General features: G+C 38.3%; 1 pseudogene; it reads left to right on the forward strand.

Moving 5' to 3' along the window:
* The window catches only part of LOC131686219 (ribosome biogenesis protein BOP1 homolog), a 45,985-nt pseudogene extending 26,911 nt beyond the window's left edge, over window positions 1-19,074 (forward strand).
* Window positions 19,075-20,068: the final 994 nt, after the last annotated feature.

Consider the following 20,068-nt stretch of genomic DNA (forward strand, 5'->3'; position numbering starts at 1 on the left):
AAGCACATTCCATATTTTCTGGGGAAAATCTGGGACCGCCTGCGTGCTTTGTCTGTAAGATCGTACAAGATTACCTTAGTTTGGGTTCCCTCGCATTGCTCCATTCCAGGTAATGAAGAAGCGGACTCTTTAGCTAAGGCGGGCGCTTTACAAGGTGACATATATGAAAGACCAATTAGCTTCAGCGAATTTTTCTGTATTACTCATCAGAGAACCCTCGAAAGTTGGCAAACTTCATGGAGCAATGGTGAACTGGGAAGGTGGCTACATTCGATAATCCCTAAGGTATCGACGAAACCTTGGTTCAGGGGGATGGATGTGGGTCGGGATTTCATTCGCGTGATGTCTCGGCTCATGTCCAATCACTACACGCTGGACGCACATCTCCGGCGTATTGAGCTCGTGGATAGCGGTATCTGCGCTTGTGGCAACGGTTATCACGAAATCGAACATGTTGTCTGGGCATGCGCCGAGTTCTGTTCTGCCAGATCTCAACTATTCGATTCCCTTCGGGCCCGAGGAAGATCACCCAATGTCCCGGTTCGAGACGTACTAGCAAGCCGCGATATTCTCTACATGTCCCTTATATACACGTTCCTCAAAACCATCAATATCCAAATTTAAATGCCCCTATCTTTTCTCTTATCATTCCCAGAAGTGCCCTCTTCCGCCTACCGTACCCAAACGATGGTTTGATACGACTCCAAGACGAGACAAAACATCTGTCGAATGAACCAACAACACGAGATCTACAGTACAACATCACACACGCAGCGCGGTGTGTTCCCGATCCGTATCTGAGCCGTACTACGAAATCGTCTGGAGGAACCCCTGCCGGCTCGAGGAAAACCGCCCGGCGTCCCAATACTTGATACATCCGTTCGAATCTGTAATCCTGGTCGTTGATTCCTGATGCCGGAAACTGAAAGTTTATATCCCCCCCCCCTGTTCAGCCTTGTCCACCCTCTCTCCCATGTCTCTGATACACAGATGTATGACTTCACCCCTTCTCCCCTTCAATATCTTCCCAAAACTTATGTGCCCCCTATCTCCTAGTGTTAGTTGATCAATCCGTTCGAATCTGTAATCCTGGCCGTTAATTCCTGATGCCGGAAACTGAAAGTTTATATCTCACCCCCCCCCCCCCCCTTCAGCCTTGTCTGCTCTCCCTCCCATGTCTCTGATACACAGATGTATGACTTCACCCCCTTCTCCCCTTGAATATATTCCCAAAACTTAAGTGCTTAGTTTTAGTTGATCAATATTTAATCTCGTTAAGAAATGCCCAACAGTACCACTACTTTAAAATAGCCCTAATTAATTCCCCTTAATCTTGAACCACTCTTTCTAGTTATTTCTAGTTAATAAGCTTGTAAAATGTTCCGCTTAGTTAATAATTAATTTCTCCTACAATCTCCCTTCTAAAAATCATAAAGTGAATTACTATACAAAGAACACACAAAATTACCCGTCCCCCAAATCTTACGAATATTATATTATACACTCTTTTATATGTATAAGTTAGCTGTAAAGTTTTTTTTTTAGTTTCATTATATAAAACAAAATAATATTGAAATGTGTAACCCCCTAGTTTTAAGAAATTCAAAATGTAAAACAATGAAAAAATGGCACCTTTAAGCTAACGCATACGTGCCTTATCAAATAAACAAATTGAAAAAAAAAAAAAAAATCTTATTTAATTTACTACTTTTATTGTAAAATATGCTTAGGGATCACATGAGAAAAGTTTCATTCCTGGAAAAATAGGGGAAGTTGAGGTATTAGGACAAATAACGAAAAAATGAGATTTATAGAGTAAATATCAAAAAGTTTGATGTTTCTGAATTTTACCTTTAACGTTTTTATTTTTGTTCTATTCCTCAGAATTTTACACGTTCAATAAGTTACATTTTATGAAAATTGATTGAAGAATAATAGAGATATATGCATGAGAAAATGATAAAATTTAATATGACTGACAAAAAGCCCTATAACCCCAACTTCTCGTATTCGGACTAAGGTCAAAAGGGTTCCGTTCGATTTCTGAGATTTTGTCACATTAGAAAAACTACAAAATATGTATGATTTGCATCACGGAGCAGAAAACTCATTAAAAATAGGTGATTTTGGGGCCAAAATGACCCAGTACCCCACTTTCCCGTATTTTTCTAGAAACAAATACATCTTTATTCAAATACTAAAATTATTTCCTTTCAAAAGAGGTATGAATTGTAATTTTCTGATTGCTACTTCAAAAGTTATTGCATTTAATGTATTTTTCCTCCATATTTCAAAAAATTTCAAGCGAAGTGAGCGGGGGTCTAAAATTGTCCAAATGATGTGAAATTTGGCATCTGAGCTTACTTTAACATTTGTCACAATATGAGAGGGGGGGCCTTCGAGAATTAAAAAAAAAATTTTTTTGCAATGCCCTAATGAATATGAACATTCCTCTTTCGCAGCTCACACCTAATGAGTACGCTTTGTGTCAATTTATTAACTTTTCGTTGCAGATGGAAGACCACCCTTTTGTGCGATAAATGAAAATATTTTCATCATTCGTTTTGGTGTAGCTTTCCCTTAGTGGCAGAGTTGCCACATTCACTGATTTTCTTGGAAGTAATTGCAAAAATCTTCGGGTTTGTAGATTAATTTGAAAAATATTTTCTTATATAATTATTTTTAATTATACACATTAATAAAAGGAACTTCCTAATAAAATTCTTTTTCCATTATATATTCATCCTAAGGACGGTTTGCATATAACTATGACTCAAATCCATCTACAATTAACAGCGCTAACGGAAAATAAGCACCACTAGTTCTTTACAAGTATTTTGTTGGTCCTGAAAAGGACTGCTGGCAACATTAGAGACGCGTGAATTTACTTATCTTCTTCGGGCAGCTTTCTTGGCAGGTTTGGCGGCCTTCTTCGGCTTGTTCGCTGCAGTCTTCGGTGTTTTGGTGGCATTTTTAGTGGCAGTTGCTACCGCCTTTTCAGTGACTGCATTTCTTAACCTTTGGCTTTTTGGCCTTCGCACCGCCACCACCTCCACCAACGTTTTTTTTCTTCTCTCCGGTGGTAGCCGATTTGATTGGTCGTCCGATGCAGCATCTCACGACCATGCACGTTTGTTATGCACTGCGTCTTACACACGTCTGGCTTTGAGAAAAGCTGCGACACCCCTATTTATAGGTTTTATCATTAATATTGATTCTCATTTAAAGTAGTTTTTGAACCATTTAAAGAAATTTTGTATAGCAAACAACAGCAAGCAGTTGAACGTTTTCCTATAGATTTATGAAACAAGATTGGCAATCCGTTTAGTAGAAGAAAAGTTATTAAGTTTCAAAATGTACGTAACGCTTTCGCTAATATGCACTACTATCGCTTTCTCGCTCGTTCTCGTGGCGTGCATGAGCCTTTCCTTTCCGTCCGGCTTCTAATGGCATAACTAAAACGAATATGCCGGCTTTCCCCCACTGCTCTCGTCAAGCAACCCAATACGAATAATCATTAGAACAAACATGTAGTGGACCTATATTTAAAACTTTTCATCATTTTATTGTTCGGTTGGTGCACCATATTGACGGCTCTGTGCGGGATGGGCTGAAAATTTGCACTTTTCCGATTCGTTTTCGAAAGATTTTTCAAAACACTATTTTTCCGTTGATAATGAATGTTCTGCATATTCCAAAATTTAATGCAACATTGGTACAAATATTTTCGACAAAATGCCGAAGAAATTCGTTAAATCCATTCAGTACAACAAAAGATATAACCGTTCAAAATCTTATATCATTTTTCTTCCGAAATTTTGATAAGAGGCCCCTATATTGAAAGGTAAGTCGTTAGTCACGACAAAAAGAACTTAATGCGAACAAACTGCTTACATGCCTCAAGTTCACATTTTAAGTGTAAAAACATTATTGGCAATGCCGTCCGCCGCATAAAAGACAGCCCATATTTCTGTTCATCAAATTGCGCTGATATTTACAATCGAATTGTCGTGTAAGGGGGCTCAGGTTAGGGGTCCTTAAATTCTCGGCTTCGCGCCAGACGACGGAGTCGTCTGCCAAGAACTCCGGTCAAAAATGCCCAGCTAGCGATGTCTTGACCCACCAACGAAAAAACCACCTCAACTTCCTTCCCAACGACACAAACAATGTTCCCCAAGTCCAATCCCAATAACTTCCCAAATGCTCCCAATCACTTACTGATTCTATCTTTCTAGTTGTTCATCCAATTGATTTTAATTAAAAGAAATTACTTAGAGGAAAATACTAGTTTATTGAAGGTAAATAAAAAAAGAATAAAATACTAATGAAAATGAAAAGTACGTTTTAATAAATTTAAAAATTGGCGAGACTTCGTTTGTTTTTTTTTTCGAAAAGGTTATTTACAATCCTCTGCTCTGCCTCCTGCAAGAGCTAACTGTTACCCAGTCCCTGCTCGTGACGTCACTCCCCTTTTGTGTTTGTTCTACGTGAGTCTTCCTACTTCCCTAATCCTTTTCTCTTCCCCTACTTGTTAACAAACAAGATTTCCCTACTCGTAGCTGGTGTTATGGTGTATGTCAAAGGTTCGCGTACTTACAGGATTTGAAGACGACGATTCGGTACCTGCCGACCACCCCCTTCTGGGTGGTTTAGCTACCACGATGCTGACCGACGAGAAAGCCGATCTCTGCGAGACCGACAGTTGCTGCTAACGATGCGTCGACAATGTTCGCCCACAGGTAGCAAACGGTAGTGAGTTGCGATGATGGTGGAAATTCACTTACGGTGGGGTATTCTGGGTTGTGATCGAACGCTCGATGCCTATCGGCGTGATTTCCTTGCCGAGCTGAGCTAACGGGGTGGTATCATACGGAGGGCCTCCGATTTCGGGACGTGAGCCGGGCTGATCACTCTGGCGTTGGTAGTCTTTCCCCTAGAGGACCATGCCACGAATCTGGCTATCACGTGTAGCGTGTGATGCCCGTGGGCCGAGTAACTTTAACCGATGACCAACGCTCTCCGAATATACCTATAGTGGTACGCAACCACGAGGCGATAGGTACACCCAGGGCAACCTAAGCCGGATACCACTGGCGATTTGATCCTGCACGGACGGAAAATGATCAAAATCGCACTCGCTCGATTTTCCGGGTTTCGATCCCGCAGCGGTAAAACCCCAAGATGGCTTCGCCACCGGAATGTGGCTGTATAAAATACAAACTGCATAAGAACCTGACACACGATTTCATTGCTACACATTTACCTGTTATTATCACAACTCCTTTCACAGTCTATTTTTTCTAACGACTCACTTTTTTAACCTTACTGCTCTCTAGAATAATTTTATTTAAATTAATCCGTAGGTTTTATTAGTTTTAAATATATTTACTTTTCTTAAAATACATTTCACTGCATGACTCACGATTTTTTGTAAAGCATTTTAATTATATTTTTAATCTGAAATCAAACCAATTTTAAAACATTATATTCCTTTTTCACTTTTTAACTGCACACGTACTTCAATTATACTATGATTTTCCTCACTGCTTTTTACAACTGTTCATCTAACTTTTCTACTCGGCGGTCCAAAAGGGAAAGATCGAGTTGATTCTCCTGACCGACCAAGAAACTTAGCCTTTTAACTAATTCTTCTTTCTTCCGGTTTTCAATTTCAGAGTTTCCGGTTCTCTCTTGATTTTTATTTTCCCTATTACAGTTTTCCCGTTATTATTTATCTTCTGTACTAGGTTTTCTGTTCACCTCTGTTTCACCCACTTTCCTCCTCAATACCCACCACCCATGAACTAGATAAATGATTCGAGCACTTTTAATATTGCCTTTAGCTAAGGCGCAAACACTGCTAACGCTACATTTTTGAAACGGCAGATTCTACACCGATCTGCTCGTTTCAGTCGATATGCAAAACAGCCACTGTTTCATCGGAAATGCAAAGTGTGAGAGTTGAAGTGAGATCAATAACAACTGAAATAGAAACATCACAGGAATTTCTATCAACTAAATTCAATCCAATTTTATCTGAATTCAACGATTTGAAAGTTGAAAATGAATCTCTTAAGCAAGAACTCACCGAATTGAATCAATCTCATTCTAATCTCAAAAAAAACAGTACACAAGTTGGAATCCGATATAGATAAAACTCACAAAAATGCAACCCTGAACCATGCCGTGTTTTAGGGATACCAGTGCTCTCAAATGAGAACGCATCAGAATTTAAAACTATCGAAAAATTGGAGGTTGAAATGTAGCCAGATGCCATTGTAAATGCATCTAGAATGCCCTTCAACAAAAATAATCCATCCAATATCGCGATACCAATCAGAGTTATTTTCAAATCTGCTGTATTAAAAGAAATGGTGATTACAAGGAAGAGAGAGATTAAAAAATTTATGTCTGTTAACCCAAAATTAATTGTACATGGAAGACCATCGAATATAGTTATTCGGGATGAATTAACCCCACTATCTTTGGAGCTACTGAAAGAAATGCTTCACGCTCAGGAATCGCTCAAGCTCAAATATGTCTGGCCTGGTAGAGAGGGAGCAGTTTTAGTGAAAAAAGAAGAAAATTCCAAACCAGTAGTAATTCGCAACAGGGAAGAATTAAACCGTGTCATCTCACGGTATTCGAATACGTCAGCTATAGCGCACACTTCTTCGTCTCAAAGTGAACCATCTCCTTCACCCAAAGGCAAGAAAAGTTACAAGAACTAAACTCTCGTAAACTTTTTATATCATATAAAAAATTAAAAAATGACCTTCACAATCGAACATTTTTATCACCATACGATTGATGATTTTAATTCCCAATACAATGACATTTCAGGTAATCTTCGGATCCTACAATGGAACATAAGGGGAATGAACGAATTGGAAAAGTTCGATAATATCTTGGAAACGTTAGAACAATGTAAAGCGCAAATAGATATGTTAGTAATAGGACAAACGTGGATCAAACATTGCAATAGTGTAGTTTATAATATTCCAGGATATAGTGAAACTTTCTCATGCTTTAGCTGTTTTTATTAACCACCGAATAAAACACAGAATTATTACGAACTTAGCATCCGGTGGGCTCCACCACATCCATGCCGAATTAAACCTTAATGGTACCTTCATTGATGTTCATGGAGTATATCGTCCGCCTTCATATGATTTCCATGATTTTTGCGATTTACTAGGATAATGGTTAACTTCAGGATCGAAAAATCACTCGTGCTTCATAGCCGGCGATTTTAGTATACCTATGAACTTGACTAATAACAACGTTGTGGTCAAGTACAAGTATCTTTTGGAGTCTTATGGTTTTGCTTGCGCCAATACTTTTGTAACAAGGCCCAATAGCAATAATATTCTTGACCATTTTGTATCGAAAATAGATTATGCGGTTCGATTACGAAATGATACAATTTTCTCAGATGTCAGTGATCATCTTCAAATAATCTCCTCCTATAAGCATGCCCACTTATATAATAAATTCATACTAACGAAAAAGATGATTGATCAACGTAAATTGCAGACTTCATTCAGTAACTATATAAGCAGTATTAACGACTTTTCTGATGTGAATCTGTGTCTATCCAATATTATTTCTAACTATAACTCGTTAATGGATAAACACACTAGAACATTTACTAAGTATGTAACGCTCAAAGAAGATAGCTGTCCTTCATGACATTTGATTTGTGGACATTGATGAAAGTAAAAAATATTTACCTAAAGAAAGTTAAAAACAGTCCTAATGAGGTCAGACTCAAAGAAATGCTTCTCCACGTGTCGAAAAAAGCAGATAGACTTAAAAAAAGTTAGTAAAAGATCGTACTACGAAAACATATTGAAAAATAGCAGTCATGCTAATGTTTGGAAAAATATCAACTCACTATTCGGACGATCAAAAAAGAATCAACAAATAACATTAAATTTGGACGAGATTAGTACAACCAGTAACGCTGAGGCTAGTGACGTGCTCAATACATATTTTTCTACGATTGGGCAAAAACTAGCTAACAATATTCCTCCGGTACAAAGTTATCACCCCTGCAGAAATATTCAACGCGTTGTGAATTCAATATTCCTTGTTACTCATAAAGGAACTGGATTCAAAAAAATTCCATTCTCACAAATTTTATGTAATGCATTTAACTTGATAATAGAAAAAGGAGAATACCCTGAATGCCTGAAAGTTGCAAAAGTCACACCAATATTTAAATCAGCAGACCCTTCGTTACCCTCAAATTATCGTTCTATATCAACGCTATCTGTTTTAAACAAAATCCTGAAGAAAATGTTGGTGAACCGTTTGACGGACTTTCTAACTAAGAAAGATGTGTTATACAATCTACAATACGGATTTAGGCATGGATGCAGTACTACTACCGCTGTTACGGAACTCGTAGAAGACATTATCAATAACATCGAATCTAAGAATGTTTTAGGTGCTGTCTTCTTAGATTTGAAAAAAAAGCATTCGATACTCTTGATCACGATGTGTTACTCAATAAATTAGAATACTATGGTGTTAGGGGTATTGTACTTGAAATCATGCGAAGTTATGTTTGAAATAGAAAACAATTCGTAGTTATAGGAAGCGAATATAGTTCAGCGCAGCACATAACTACAGGAGTGCCACAAGGTAGCAACATAGGACCTTTATTCTTCTTGATAGATAAAAATGATATAAGAAATTTTTCACTCTATGGGACCCCTCGGTTATTTGCAGAAGATACTGCCCTATTTCATCCTTCTCGCTGTGTAAATAACATCATTAATAGAATCGAGCATGATCTTCATATATTGATTAACTACTTTAACGCAAACCTCCTTGAACTTGGTAAAAACAAAATACATGATTTTTCCTGCTCTTAGGAAGAAAATCCCTATGCACCGTAATCCGATGATAGGAGGAAGCGTTGTCGAAAGAATGGACCAATTCAAGTACTTGGGCATCACTCTTGACTCAAGACTCTCTTGGCTATTTCATATTCAATAAGTTGAAAAGAAAGTATCCTCTCCATGTGGAGCAAGGCGGCGAGTCCAAAGTACCTTCTGATGTTTTACTTAGCTTCTATTTATAGCGTTAAAACGATTGTATACTTTTACAATACTTAGTGATGGTGTGGGGTTTTGAATGCACTACAAAACTGAGGAAATTGCAAACTCTGCCTGAAAACCATCTACAAATAAACCCTTAATAATCGTCAGAATACTAGGCAAGCTCATTATCTCCTAAGAACGAGAACATTAACGAGCCTCGAGCAAAAACGTATTTCATACGCAAGCCCAATGAAGTACAATCTTCTACCCAACGAACTAATATCAATCAACAACAACATATTTAAAACCAGATTGAAGCGCTATATGAAATCGAAAATTGCTGAGTTTATGCAAGAAAAAGGAGATCAATCACCAAACAACTGTAATTTAACAACTTTTTTCCTCCTTGTATACAATTGACTAAATTCTAAACTTTTGTTCGTTTTGTTGGAATAATAATAAATAAATTAATTTAAAAACATATAATTTTAAGTAGTGGGCTCGTTCAAAGGAACATGCTTCCACTGGGCGCCCATATTTTGTTATTTGTAATTGTCTTGTTTTGTATTCTCCATACACTAGAGTGGGACATGGCTATATTAAAAAAATAAAATTTCGCTCCGAGTAACTTTTTGGGTCCCATTTGGCTCCCAGAACAACTCTGCCAATTTTTAGTTCGATCGGTGAAACTATATTTTTGCGCTCGCGTTTTAAAGTTTACATGGGATTTCGTATGGGGAAAACGTCTTTTAAAAATTAATTCTTTCAAGAATCGCCCGTTTCCTCCAAAAATTAATGGATGTCTGATTTTTATAGGAAATTTGTCAAGGAAACAAAATTTGGAAGACCACGAAACGATCTGATGCTTGTGGAAAAAGTTATTAAGCAAAAACCAATCGATGCCCTGAAGGTTAATGAAAATTTTACTTTTCATAGCATCACTGCTTCTGACGGTCGAATTATATACAAAATCTTTAATTTTCTCTTATTATGTACAGAAGAAGACTCAATTCATCCCTCAAAACGCTTGCAAAGTGGCCAAACAGTATAAAAAATGATTTAGACACATTAAGAAAAGATCAAAACAAAATTGCATATAATTGGACAACCAACAGAAGTGGTGCTAGAAAAAATGAATATTTTATCAATCGTAAGAGCATCAATTGGTTTCAGCTTAATAACTTTTTTCTCAAGCGTCAGATCGTTTCGTAGTTTTTGAGACTTTGTTTCTTTGTTAAATTTCCTACAAAAGCCACATAACCGTTTATTTTTAAGAAGCAATGGGCGACTCCTGGAGGAATTATTTTGTGAAAGTTAGTTTACTCATATAAAATCTCATGTAAACTATGAACAGTGGGCGCAAAAATATAATTTCACGGATCAAGCTAAGAATTTGCACAGATGTTCTAGGACACGCATGGTACCCAAAAAGTTGCTCGGAGCTGGAAACTATTTTTTGTCCCACCCTACTATACACATTTCGTAAATTATTTATTGGACAAAGCCGAGTTATTGGACCGCGTTGTAATTTTTATCTTGGTAATATTTGCATGGATTTGTCACCAGGGGCTCTCTACTGCGAGCTTTTTGGTATGGGGGGGGGGGGGGGTGTGGTGGGAGTACAAGGAATAAAAAAAAAGAAAAAAAACACCTCTTTGCTACCATGACGACACACTGGTGAAGTAGTAAAATGGCATACATATATAAGCTTCACACTAATGTTGAGTGCGGTAATATCGTCGTTTGCCTCCACAAGCCACCGCGTCGGTATTTCAGCATCGTCATTGACGCATTTTGCTCTGTACCCTTTCCCCGCTGTTATTAATATTTCGTTTGTATGGATGTGTTGGGACCTAAGCCTTACTAAAAAAAAAGATTAACGGGTAGAGCATCAAGACTGGAACCGACAAACATCTACTCGCTGAAACGCCTACTTTACACCTTAGGCCAGATAATGAGTAGTCATTCGAATGAGCTATATAAACTTCTCATCATTGTAGCAGCGATCACAAATGGGACAGCATGGAGACGATGGTATGTGTTATTCAAGTTATCTCTGCACTGCATGAGCCAACAGCGTGTGTGTATGGGATATGATATTGTATTGCACAAGTATGAGGTTGGTTAAACACTAACGCATCGTTTGGGAGCTTTTCTTTTGAAAAATAGCAATTCCGCCATTTTATTAGCTAAAACAACCCTTAATTGAAAAATTATCTAAAAAACTAAACGAAGCGGTTAGATATTTTTAACATAGAATTCGCATGCAAAGTTTGAAATGAATCGGTCAAATAGTTTTTGAATGGCAGTGTTAACACCGCAAATCATGTTTTTCCAGAGACGATCCACAAAAAGCTTCGTTACCGAGTCGCTTGTAGATATTTTTGCATAAAAAAATTACAGAATATTATTGAAATGATGTAGTTTAATATACAAAAGTTTCGATCAATTCGCTAGATTAAACTTTTTACCTGAACTGAATTACTCAAAATCCTAACATTCAAGCTGATTTGAAATAAACAGCACTCATCCGCCGGCATATGCAACAGGTAACCAACCACAAATCCTTTTATCATATAGAGTAAATAACTGTTGCCTACAGCCAAAAAAGCTTACATCGCACGGAGATGCGGTTTTCATGAAATCTAATTTATCATCTAACCCTGTGCTGGTGTACAATTTCGGGCGGCCTCTATCCGTAATGAACAGGAAAGTGTTTGCTTCTCTGCGTCGTAGTGGACTTCCCAGCTGAATGCTACCATGGGCTACCACAACCAGACAAGCTGATATACGAAGCCCGTTTTCGAAAACATTATAAAATATTCAACAATATCAAATGCTGCACCCACTTGCGTTAACTTGGCGCTTCACAGTACAGTGGAGTATGGAAGATCGGTGGCTTGCAGTTGTTTGCCAAAGTGGTACTTCTGGTAAGCCGAAGTTGACTGAGAAGTGGGTCTGAAAGTACATTCATTTGGCATTGTTTTTCGGTGTGGGTAAAGCATCGGTTGGACTCAGTATCAAAATCGGTTTAGAGATGGCTTAGGAAGTAAGCTTTGAAATCATATAAATGTTAGTAAACAACACTGTCGGCTTCCAGGTTTCCACTTGGTTTCTTTTCCATTCGTCAGTGAAAATCTTGTGGTGAGCGAAAAAACAAAGCAACCACTGGAATCGTGCTCATAAACGTGTCGATTGAGTTTTGAAATATACATTAAATAATGTCTATGTTTACTGTGATGGTTGTTCTTGATGAGCACGCTTCAGATAAATTGAGAGCAAGTATCGAATTCTACAACTTCACACACTGCGGTAAAATAACTCATTAACTTATCAAGTTCAGCGAAAAAACGACTATTCCCAACGTTAATAAACAGACATAAAAAGTCTGCTTCAGCATTTGGCAGATCCAACTTTGATAAAAACATTCCCATTATTACCCCTTTTGTTCGACTCGTTTCCAACACCGCAAGGGCAATTTATATGCAAATGAAAAGATAATTAAAACTTCTTCGCGCATTGGCGGCGACGCTCCTCCGGCTTTCCATTGTTGTTGTTGTTGTTGCTACTCGCACTGGGTGGCAGTTTTCCCCGTGTAACTTAATCTAATCGTTGATGAGTTCCGTCAGACGGTATAAGAAATTGACGATGGTAAAGCTTTTCTCAATCTTTTCCACCGGCGTCGCTTCGCTGCTTCCTGGGGTGACCTAGATAAGTTTTAAAAAATCTGGAAAATTTTTCCCCAGAATAATTGACTTCGCCACCATGAAAATTCTCCCAGATATTAGAGGGGCAAAATGCGTCCAACCGTGAAACACACTAAAGTTGCAGTTATCAGGCTGTGAGCTCGTTGAAAGTTGAAAATTACCCCCGGAAGCTGCCTACCTCAGGAACACTCAAAACCCTGGCACCCGGAAGCGGTTACTTTCCACCTAAGTACGTGTGATGAAAAGACAAGAGTGCGCTGGATACGACGGCAGAGCGTCGGTTGCACTAAAAGTGCTTCCCGCTCTGGATATTCTCTCAAGCAACACTTTTATTTCAGTGTGTGTGTTTTTTTTCTTCGCTTGGTTTATTAGTGCTTTCAGAAGCTACCCCCGTTGCTACAAAGTCGGAATAAGTTAAATGAAAACTTTTAATTTATGGTTTTAGTTGCGAGAAAGTTCAGAGGAAATTATTTTTACCGTGGGTAAGCTCCTAATGGAATTTAAAAATATGGTTGAGTCGTTTGCAATTAGCTCTGAACACCTTCGCGGTAGGAGGAAAAAGGTGTATCGACAGTGCACAACTAGCCATGCGTCCCCATCGAAAAAACTCCCTCCGATGGAGGCGCTTGGTTAGAACTAGACAAAGCAAAGCCGGTAACATCGAAGGTTGCTTCGATCTGATAGTTCGGAATTTGTGTCAATTTGCAGCGGAAAAGCACCCTCGTCGCATATCAGCCGCGTGTGGCGAACACCCGGGCGACGAATAATTCAATTTTTCTCGTTTTCCAATTTCTACTCTCGGAAAATTCAATCTTCCCATAGCGAAGATTAAATTTGACTCGTTTTGTGCAATGTCTGCAAGCCGAGCACTGGTTATCGTGGAAGCTGGGGTCCTTCCTGCTGGCAAAGCAAGCGAACATCATCCGTCATCTCAATCAGCTCGAAGCTCGGTTGCTTCTTTCGTTCAGAGAAGAGAGAGGCGAGATGGCATACGAAATTCGATTCGATCGAATCTAGAGTACAAAATGAAGTGAACCATTCTGACAGAGGGGAATGTTTTATCCTAGCCCAAGTTCGACATTTATTTAATTGATGGCCATCTCCCTGCACACGACTGCAAGTCGTTCGTCTGTTCGTAACTCAATTGAGCTTTCATATTTCTGTTACGGAATAAATGAATTACTCAAGATGCCGTTTGCTTTTGTATTTTATTTTCTACGAAATTGCGAAACAGTAAAGCTCCGTTACTGGGCATAATCTCAATCCTGAAGTAGTTAAAAAAACAATTCTTAAATAACTTGCTCTAGAAGAGCGATCCAGAAGAACCACAGCAGAAACGAATCACCGTAAAACGCAGCATGAAACATTCCATATCACTGCAAATAACCATAAAACTTGAATATGGTTAAAAAATGGGTCCTTTTTTTGTGCCGGCAGACGATTATATTTGCCCCGAAGGAGACAGACAGTATAGAGTTGAGTGCGACACCAGCAACCGGATCTGCTCCGCAGCCTCACAAAGGCATCCACAAGCCGGATCGGATCGGATCTGGTAGGGGGGAACGCGTCCGACCACTTTCGTTTCGCCGTTGGCCCCGGGCGTGTAAGAGGAAATAAAGATTTTATGGTCGAACCCTGTCAAGAGTAGTGGACTCCGGTGCCGCGTTGTTGGCTCGCTTTCTTGTGCTAGTCGCCGGCAGCCGTATCGTAGCAGGCGGTAGTTGTTGCCGGAATGGTGTTGCCATGCCGCCGCATGTATTCATTGGTGATTGGCTAAATCCTGCTGCTAATCGAACACTCAAGTGGAGGAAAAAGATGACTCTTTATAACGGAAGGAGAACGCTTTCGGTCGTAAAATAAACTATAGTGGCAGGGATGTCCTGGTGATTGTTCGGTAGGTAAAATCTGAGGTGGCACTTTTTTACTCAGCTTTGATAGCTACGCAACGTTGTTGCTAGAATAGATAGAAAACCCGTGGTTGGCCTATTGTGAGAAAGATGGCGCCAATAAATAAGTAAAATCCATGGGATTGGCACCATAAACTACAATTAACCTTCCGATATTCCAGTACCATTTCTTTAAACCTCTATCTTTTTAAATGATAATTTTATTTTTCTAATATTTTTTAACAGAGTGAAGGCAGGGAATGTTTATAAAGTTCTTTAGCACAACAGCTCGAATTATAAATGTTGATGATAATGGACCGAGACATGTGAGTTTGGTTCTAAGTGTGTTAGCGAAAAGTGAACGGTAAAAACTTGGAGGTGAGGGAAGGTAGAAGGTGAATGAAATTTTCTTTTAATAATTTAATTAATGTGAAATAAACGAATTAGTCGATAATATTGAATATTGGTTTTATACTTAACCTACCTAGCAGTCTCCGTCAGACAAAAGTTTTTGTATTCTATTGAAAGAAAAAAGTTAGTACTTTCAACTGTAATCAAACCCATCTGCTAATTGTTGCGATTAAGGAAGTTTCTTAAGGTGGAAGTTGACATAAAAATATTTGAAAATTAACGGTAACTTTTTTGTTTCAAGAGCTACAGATTCATAGTATTTATAAAAACCCGTTTGAATCCTCCTAGCGGTGCAACTATGCCTTTCTCATTTATCCAAACTATGATTCATTACACTGATAATATAAATTCGTAAATATAATGATATCTTTTTCTGCAACGAAGTATTTTCGTGCATTGTAAACAGTAGGTTTCGTTCACTACATGAACAAGAGTGGCCGCTTGGTGAACGAAAGCTTTCGTAAATTTTACACATTATTTTTCGTGAATGAAACGAAATGTTTTGTTTATTTTAATAATCGTTTGTGTATATTACGAACGATTTCGTTGGTTGCACGAATTCATTTCGTTTATCTTAGCAAAGTTTTCGTATTTGGTAGCCTCTTATTGTTTTCAGTCGATTTTATGGGATCGATGTTTGACAACATCGATTTTTTTTATTTAAAATAAATCGATGTGGCCAAATCGATTTTATTGTGGTACGAAGAAATGGCCGCTTAATTAACGAAAGTTTTCATGAAATTTACCTATTTAGTTTACATTGCACGAATGTTATCGTTGATAACGACATTATGTTTCGTTCATAAAACGGAGTGATTCGTTTATTTTAATAAATCAATATTAATTCGTCAAAAGGGTAAAAGTGTTTTTTTGTAAACAAACTTGTTTCGCTCATTAGACTGCTGCAGAGTAGAATTTCATGAAAAATATGCGTTAATGTAAATTTTTACCCTTCGTAGAATTAATTTCAATTGTTTTCTGCTTTGAAATTATAGTAAATTAAGAGAAACCATCAAAATAAAAGTTTGTTTACAAATCTTCTTCGCCTTTTTGCAAATTTAATATTGAAATGTTTATGTATATGATGAACGATTTCGTTGGTCGCACGCATTAATTTCGTTTACATTAGAAAAGTTTTCGTATTTATTAGCCTCTTATTGTTTTCAGTCGATCTTTTGGGATCGATATTTGACAACATCGATTTCTTTTAATTAAAAAAAATCGATGTGGCCACATCGATTTCATTATGGCACAGACAGAAATTTTTTTAGTAAAAATAAACAAATGGTGGTTTTAAATAATTTTCCGGTTTGATATAGTGACAAACAAGATTCAGGTTTGCTTCAATCAATACTGTTGGTTGAAATCATCAACTAATTTATTTGTTGGCTTTTCAGTAGTTTCAACAAATATTTCGTTTGAAACAACAAAATCATGATAAGTTAAACCAATCAAACAAGTTTGAAGAAACAAAAACAAATCGTTTGTATTAACCAAAGGAGAGAACAACTCAAATTTAGTTGAAATTGAACAAAGATTCTTCTGGTTTTTAACAAAGGGATCAGTTAGATCTAACAAATTTTATTTTGATTTAACAAGGTTTCTATTTAAAATGTAAACAGAAGTATTTGTTGAACTAAACCAAATACATGCTTTCGAAAAACGCCCATTTCAGTTTGAAACAGTTATTCGCTACGTTTTTAATTCAACTAAACGTTTTGTTGATTCAAAAAGGCCTGATTCTTCTGCGTGTACGAAGATGTTTACATTGCACGAATGTAATCGTTGTATTATTTTTCGTGAATGAAACGAAATGTTTTGTTTATTTTAATAAACGTTTGTTTCATTCGTTCATCTTAGGAAAGTTGTAGTATTTAATATCATATTATTTTGACATTGCTCCGGTTGAGAAAAACACAAACTTCTTCATACAAAACAAACGAGCAGTTCGCGATGGCTCAACTGAATCCGTATTGCTCCGGATTCTGGATCTACTGGAAGCGAAAGGTGGTTCAGAAAATCGCGTGGTATTTTTGATAGCCGTTTGTACGTGCGTTCAGTAGTTTTTGGTTTGCGGGGAAACGGAAGGCGTTTACCTCATTGGAATTGGAGACGGAAAATGAGAACGGTTCTAAATCGAGTCTAAAGACAACGGAATCCGCAGGCCAGGAAAGTGCCAGCGATTTTTATAAATCGGACGAGGTAAGATACACACAGGCTGAAAGTAAAGTGACCAGGCGAGCAAATTAAGCCAATTTATCCGGATTTCAAAGGCGTAGGTGTCTTCCCAGAAAAAAATATCGCACATCAAGAACCAGGACGAGTATGCTGCTGGAGATACATCGGACAAGAAGGATATAAAGAACACTGTGGAAAACATTCCGATGCACTGCTACGATGAGTATAAACACGTTGGATACGATTAAGATGCAAACAAATTGACCAAACTGCCGGAAACTGATGCCATCGATCCGAACTTTTGGCGAATAGTTAAGAATCCACAAACTGGTCAAAATATTGTGCTGAGTGACGAAAACGTTCGGCTCATGAAGCGTATTATGGCTGGAAGAAATCCGGATGATCAGTACGACGATTATCAGGTTAATTTTTAAATTATCTCTCATTAGTGAATTTTCTAATATTAGTATTTGCAGCCCTGGATTGAGTGGTTCACTTCAGAAGTAAAAAAGATGCCTATTCCTAATATTACGGATCAAAAGCGTTCATTTTTGCCAAGTAAATCGGAGTAGATGAAAATCCTTGGCCTTGTTCATGCACTCAAGATGGGTTGGATTAAAACACGTGCCGAGGTAGAAAAGCAAGCCGCTTTGAACAAAGGCCCTAAGTTCTACATGGTTGTTTCAATGGAACTACGAATAATCCATCATATGTACGAAAAAACTCGTGTATTTTATGAACATTGTCAGTACGAAACTAATTCGTAGCGATTTACGAATATATTCTATCAGTGTAGCTGGTTTTTTTTTTAATAGAATTGTGGAAATGTCTATTACATTCTTATTTCACTTAGCACCAATCAAGGAAGAAATGCGTCGCATTCATGATCATGTTGTCGCTCCTAAGAGACCGCTACCGGGACATGCTGAGTCCTACAATCCACAACTGGAATATTTATTTATCGTACGGGAACTGGCCGAATGGAACAGTCACGGGGAAGAACTGTGGAAAAGAAAATTTCATTATATCCCTCAAAAGTACAATTCGTTCCGAGAAATTCCCTATTTCGGCAAATACAGTCGAAAACGGTTCTTATAGTGCTTGGATATGTATTTGTGTATTCGTGGTAAATAAACTCGGGTCAGTGTTGTAATATCGAATTCCAAAACTTCCATCTCCGAGGGATTTGCAACCGTTCCCAACGCTTCAGAATTTGATTAACAACCGCATACCGATATTATTCGTTCCATTAGCATAGCGCCGAAAGGAGAATATCTGGTCACTGACTCAGACGATCAGACGGTCAAAAGTAAGCGTGTTTGCTTTAATCTGGTCTCAGCTATCAATTCCTATCGTTCTCTTTTCAGTATGGGAAGTCTCGACAGCACGTTCCTTCAAACTATTCAAACGAGAGACATCGTTCGTTCGTTGTGTCCTAGTGTCCGAACAGTTGGTGGCAGTGGCCTCGGGAAAGCGACTACTGTTGATCGATCCTAATGTTGGCGACAATTCAATCAATCGAAAAACAGACGATTAGCTGGCGGAGGCACCAAAATCCGAAGTAGTTGACAATTAACGTATCGCCACTGCCGTCTAGTGGATGGAAGCTACGGAAGATGAACGAAAATCCGGCGTCCGTATTGCTATCAATCATTTCAAGAACATTAAACAGGTTACGGGACACGGGCGAGGTATTACTTCGCCGCTGTCATGCTGGAACCTGCCAATCGTTCAGTATTGATTCATCAGTTGTCCAAACGACGACCACAGTTGCCATTTGCGAAGAGCAAGGGGCTGATTCAGAGTGTGTTGTTCCATCCGGTGAGATCCTGCGACGTATAGCAGCAAGGACTCCATATTCTACCTCGATTGAAGCTCTTTTGACGTTGACTGTTTGACGAATGGTGCTCGTAAATATTATTGAGTCTTTCGTAAATAACAGTGAACAATTTGTTTGTCTAATGAAGCCGTTTTTGTAATACAGTAATGTTTCGATTATATCACGATCGGATATATTCAAAACGAAACAAAAAATTACATTCAAGCATTAACCCATGTGTTTCTATAAACAAAAAGTAATAAAAAGTTAAAGTTAGGTAGGGTAGGGTAGGGTAAAGAGCCTATTTTTGCCATATTTCTATTATCAAACTACCCATTTGAAGCCGTTGGTTAGAGCAGCGTCTGCCATTTATGTTCAAAGCATTGGGTCAAACGATATGGCATAAGCATATAATTTTTCCCCACACAGATTCACTTTACCGTTTCATAAAGTTGTTGAACCACCCAAAGCTGAACTTGAAGGAATCTGGCACGTTTTGGGTTGCCACCTCTGGAGAGGCTTTGACCCAGAGTTTGTCACTGATTTGGGGGGGGGGGTGGATTTTGAGTGGAACGAAACAGAAATTGGAATCAAAGCGATTGCTCGGCATTTTATAGCACTTTAATCGCTTTATATTGCTACGTTAAAGTAAAACTGTAAATTTTTCACGTTTGAGAACGGTTTTATCGGTTTAATGTGGTGTAGTATTTCACTTCCCCGACTAAGTGCCAAGAATACAAAAGCACCAGCTAGTCTCACTGTGGAGGATAAGTCGAACGAGCATTGCTCTCCTCCACAACTAACAGGAAAAGGAGAGCAAAGGAGGCAGAGCTGCGACATCACAGTATGTGATGTTGGTTATTCAACACCAACAAATTTTAATTTCGCAACAAAGGGGCAAAACTCACCTCCCTAGCCCGGTTAAGGATCGCTGCCGGAGTAGCAACAACACCAGAAGAACTCGTTTGGTGTTGACCTTGTTAGTTGTATTAGAACAAATCTGCCAGACCTTAGTGT

This window comes from Topomyia yanbarensis, chromosome 2, assembly GCF_030247195.1.
Source record: "Topomyia yanbarensis strain Yona2022 chromosome 2, ASM3024719v1, whole genome shotgun sequence".
NCBI lineage: Eukaryota > Metazoa > Arthropoda > Insecta > Diptera > Culicidae > Topomyia > Topomyia yanbarensis.